The following is a 5,399-nucleotide window of genomic DNA, read 5'->3' as shown; positions in this document are numbered from 1 at the left end:
GGAATATGAACGGGAATTTTGGGACATTTCTTACGCCAAGTGTTCGCCGAACCTAATCGCGTACCTTACGTCACCCGCATGTGATGTGATATACCCGCCGCCTCGGGTTAGCAAATATTCGGCGAGCGAGCGAGCGAGCGAATGGACCGTCGTGGAACCGGCTTTGCACACGCACGAGCGTGAATGTGCGCGCGCGCGTGCGCACACACACACACACGCACATGCGACGTACTTGGTTGGATCTCACGCATGCAGATGCAACAGACGCGCGCGCGCGCGTGTGCGCGCGGCAACACGGTCGAGCGCCTGCCGGTTGAACGGGCGTGGATTATTGCGCGAATGATTCAATGACTAGTCATTCGCGCGAGTTCACGGCTGTTTTCGCGTTCGCGTTGGCGCGTTACCGCGTGAGCCACGCGATCATCAAGAGCGGGATCCACGTCCGAGACTGCTCAACGTAACAACGTTTTCTTATTGAGCGGATCGACTGAGAGCACCGTTACCAGCACAAAGGTCACGTTACACGCAATTGGGGCAATGTGTCGGTTAACCTCGACCGTGTCGTATCGAGAAGCGTGCGCGCCTCGAAAGTATCGCGTATCGACGCCTGCCCCGCCTCACACGCTAAGAGATGAGCTATTGTCCGCTGAAGAAACGAGACGTTAAAGAAAAGAGCGGAGCCGCGAGCAACACAGCACCAACCGCGAGGAAAGTCTGTCTGCAGGGCGAATATCGTGGAGAAATATTTCCCCACAAATTTATCTGATAAAGCATTTCGTTTATATTTTCCGCATTTTATCCCCCGATAAATTGCTGCGAATCGCTTATCGCCGATGCATTTTTCGGTTTCTCTCTTCCCTTCGCGTTTTACTCCCGTCCCCTCCCCCCTCTTTCTCTCTCTCTCTCTCTCTCTCTCTCTCTCTCTCGCTCTCTCTCTCCATACACGACGGTCGTGACTTGCAACTAAAAATGTTTGACGGCAGCGCGAACGAATACGCGGCAGTCGCTATGCGGGTAAAGAATACGCCTGGAAATTGATTAGCCCATTCATACTTTCGGCTGGCTCAACCTTGCCCCTCTCGTCCATTCATCGCGGCTACGCGCCTCGCTGTTGAAAGCCTGGCTGCGGACGAGCTCGCTCGTCGAATACTCTTCAAACCGAGTCAAATATTGTTTAAGACGAGCTACGAGTGCGGCCACGTACGCGGTGGAACATGTGCGTAAATTTATTCCGATTTAAATCCTGACCGCGCGCGCGCGCGGCTATCGTTCCATTATTCCAAATTCCTAATCTTCCGGAGAACTTTTTTGGATTCTCTCTTAATCTCCAGAAGTAGGCTTGTATCAATTGGATAGTAGCTGCCTCTATTTCTCGTCCAGGTGCCGAACGAACGATACCGACTCTCTTCCACTTCATTAAGCGTGCCTATCTGTCCATTCGAATTAACGACACGTCGCTCCTTAATATTCTCCTGGCGCGGCGCGGCGCGGCACGAACGGCGAAATCCAAGCGGCACGAGAGAGCGCCATACTTCCCAAGATTGTAACGACGTCGTTTCCGCGCTTCTCTGTAACGTAGCTCGCGCACGCATCGACCGCCGCCGCCGCCGACGTTAACGTCGCGACGTCGTCCTTAACGAGAGAGAACTAACTTTTCCGCCGTAGAGAATCGCTCGGGTCGCAGGGACGCCCGCCAAGGATAACACAGACGCGCCGCGTCGATTCCCGTCGACGGAGGATTATTACCGCGCGGTTCTCTCTCTCTCTCTCCCTCTCTCTCTCTCTCTCTCTCTCTCTCTCTCTCTCTCGCTCGCGCAGCGAGCGATGAATACGCTCCGCGTGTGCTGCACGCACGGGCGCGTTCGCCTTCGTCCCGACTCGTGCGAAAAATGCATCCTCGCTCATACGGGACTGACTGGATGACGTATCTCTCTCCATTACTGTCCATCTTGGGATAGCAGGCTCGCGGACAGCAGCGTAGCCCAAGGTTACCGATGCCCGGAAAACAATAGCGTTTTCGCCCACCCGCAATTTCGTATTTACACTGGCGAGAGATATCCCGCGGAGATATTAACTTTGCGCGCGCGTGCGGGCGAAAGCTGAGACGAACAAATTCACTCACTTGCGTGTGCGTGTCGATCGAAAGTGTTCACGTGTTTCTTCAGAAGGCGGGAACGTTACATCACCGAGCGATGCGTAATGTTATGTACGTAAAGGCGTAAAGTTTTTAAAGTACAAGTTCCGTCGTACGGAATGCAAAAGAATACCGACGATTTGTCGCGCGTCGTCACGCTCGGCCAATGCTCGGTTTCACTTTCGATAAGAGATTTCAGAGAGATACGTCCCGTGTATAGTCATTGTTGACACACACACACACACACACACACACACACACACAGCCGGCATTTATCTGCCTTCCTTGAGAGAACAGGGCAGTCTAACGTTTCACGAGACGATGGACTCTCGAGAGAGTTTGAGAGAAGTAGTGTAGTACAAACCGCTCGAAAAAGCTGCGTTTCGTGCCGGACCGAAGGAATAAAGAGCGCGCTGTGCCCGTTACGAGCGGTGGATTACACTCGATTCACCGGCCGAGGACTCGGGGATGATATATACGCGACGGAATACCGTAGGAAGAATATCACCACATAAATTCGGGGCGCGAGTCGAGTCGCGTCGCGTCGCGACGACGTTAAGCGACATATTTCCCGGACACGCGCTTGTACCTCGAAACGGCATTAAAGTATTAAAGCGTTCCGCTGAACCTTCTTTCTCCTCTCTCCTCTCCCCTCTCCTCTCTTCCCTCTCGCTCTTCGTCTTGCTGCGCAGCAGCTTCTCCGTTTTCAATTCCTGGGGACGCGCGCGCGCGTCGCGTATTATACGCGAGAATATCGCGCGAGAAGCGAGGTGCGTTAAACACATTGTTTTGCACATCCACGAGTCTGAGAATTATTTTATCGCGAGCACTCTGTAATATTCAACCAGCCTGCTCCGAAAATTTGCCCGGGCTCGCAATCGCTCCGCGTGAAAGAGTACTGAAGTATTCAAGTTCGGGCCAACGCCAACGTCTACACCACTACGCTCGCGCCGGAATTCAAGGAGTTGTGCTGTGAGTATTTTGGAGCTGCTGGATCTTAGGAACGCGACATCTTAGAAACGCAGTTTTAGCTTCAGCGATATATTTTTCAGCGAATCTTCAAAGTCACCTCTCTCGATCGCGTGTCTCTTCGATCGCGGATTCTTCATTCCGAGATCGAAGTTGTTCAATTAAAAACTAGATTCCCGATTTGTTACGTCAATGTTTGCAATTCTTATATATTCTAGAAATGATAACGAGCGAGCGAGAGAGATTCGTTTTTTTTTTTTCGTTTATACAGATTTCTAGTAATTCTCATTGTTTGTTGTTGTTAGAACGTATTATTTCAAGAATTTCATGAACTTCTATGTGATTGTTCCAATCGCGAAATTAATCCAATACAAAGATGAAATTGCGTCGACACGCGAATGACGTCGCGTCGATCGGACTCGCATCCCGAGAATATATTCAGTTTCTCGTCATTGTTCTCACTTCGCAACGGTATTAAAATATTGAAGTTTTACCAAAATTTCTTTTTTGTCTCACACGTTCCGAACATCTCGTTTCCGATACGGGAGAAATCGCACGGTGTACGCACACTCGGCTGTAAATCGATGAATGTATTATTCTATTACGAGTCGCGATTGCACCGAGCGCCAATCAATAGTTTTTTACGCGTTTGGAAATACGTTTCCATTTCTTTGTATAACGGATTAAAACTTGAATCAATATTTTGCCGCGCATTCTGAAATGTAGACATATTTCCACTACAACAAATCATATTATATTGTAAATTTTGTTATACGTTCGTACTCGCGGCGCGCGTCGTCGAAACGAAATATGTCGTGTCGGCACCAAAACGCATCGACACTTCGAAAATGCTCCGATATGCATGTTTTGCATAATTTTGCATCGGAATGCGTCGCGTCTTTTTCAACGTGAGAACAAGCTGCGACTGGAATTACGATTTAAAGGGGCAGCACAGAATGTATTGTGCGACGCTATACAATGTATGCATCAAGAAGAATTTCGAATGTCTTCTGCGTGAAACAAACAAAGGCGTGTCCATCTCGCATAATAATCACACCAGGGCCATATCATATATATCAGCCAGAGGTCTGGCCGTTCCTCATATAATTATCCCCGACATTAGAGATACTAAAGAGTTTCTCTTTGGGGAAAGAACGACAAGACGTCCATTGTCAAATTTCATATTACGAGCAAAGGCATATTTTGGTATTCTGAGATGCGAATAATTGCGGATAAGCAAGAAAGCATTATTCTACGATTAATTCTACGAAATGAATATTACTTCGAGCAGTTTTCGTAGTTCAAGTCTAATTACCAAAATATACCGTATTAACAAGTATGGAAAAAGATGAGTCATTAGAGAAATCGTAATTAAAAAGAAAAAAAATTCTTAATTAATCAAAAGATCCTCGGGCGGAAGGAAAGAGTGTGGATAATATTGGAATCTTATAAATTAGTAACCGCGCAGAGTAACAGAAGAACGTGAAAAAATGTTTAAAATGCGCAACAATTTAACATTTCGCGAAAACGATATTTACTTCGCGCTCACAATGTCGCAATAATTGTCCACTGTTATTTCTTTTCAACATGCGCCAAAACATACACGTCGAAACATTCCTTCAGAATTAATATTGCCAAGTCACTCAAAAAACAGTCCTGTAACAACTTTGTAACGTACAATATACGAATGTACAAATATACTTAATTAACAAGCAAGAAGAGATTCATTTCAGAAAATTTTTCTCTTGTTAGTCTATTATATAGAAATTGACAACATCGAAACATACTCTCTGCGAAATTTAAGAACTAATTTTCACGTTAATAACTTTGTTTCCTTAATCACTTTCTTCTCATCTAGATAATGTTATATCATCTGCCTGAAATTTTGTTCATACCATTACTTTCCTTCCTTCACTTTAGGATCTGATAGGATGATTAGAGAGAGAGAGAGAGAGAGAGAGAGAGAGAGAGAGAGAGAGAGAGAGAGAGAGAGAAATCGAGCAGTTGTTCTTAAAGATAACCACTCCAATTTCCTATCTTTCGTTTGAACTGAGTAATTTAGAAAATCTTTTTCCTCAGCAAAGATAACGAAGCAGAAACTTAAAACTTTTCACAAACCAAATTATATAGTCCGTTTAATTTGGAACATACATTTCAATTTAATGAAATTTCAACTTGCGAGATAATCATAAAAAATATATTTCTACAAGTCACTTCCACTTGACTCGATATTCTCATTCTCTTATTGAAATGAAATCCGAACGCGCTAAAGAAGAAAGTGTCGTAAGAATTGAAC

Source organism: Harpegnathos saltator, unplaced genomic scaffold (genome assembly GCF_003227715.2).
Source record: "Harpegnathos saltator strain DR-91 unplaced genomic scaffold, Hsal_v8.6 scaffold156, whole genome shotgun sequence".
NCBI lineage: Eukaryota > Metazoa > Arthropoda > Insecta > Hymenoptera > Formicidae > Harpegnathos > Harpegnathos saltator.
Note: the sequence above shows the minus strand (reverse complement) of the source record.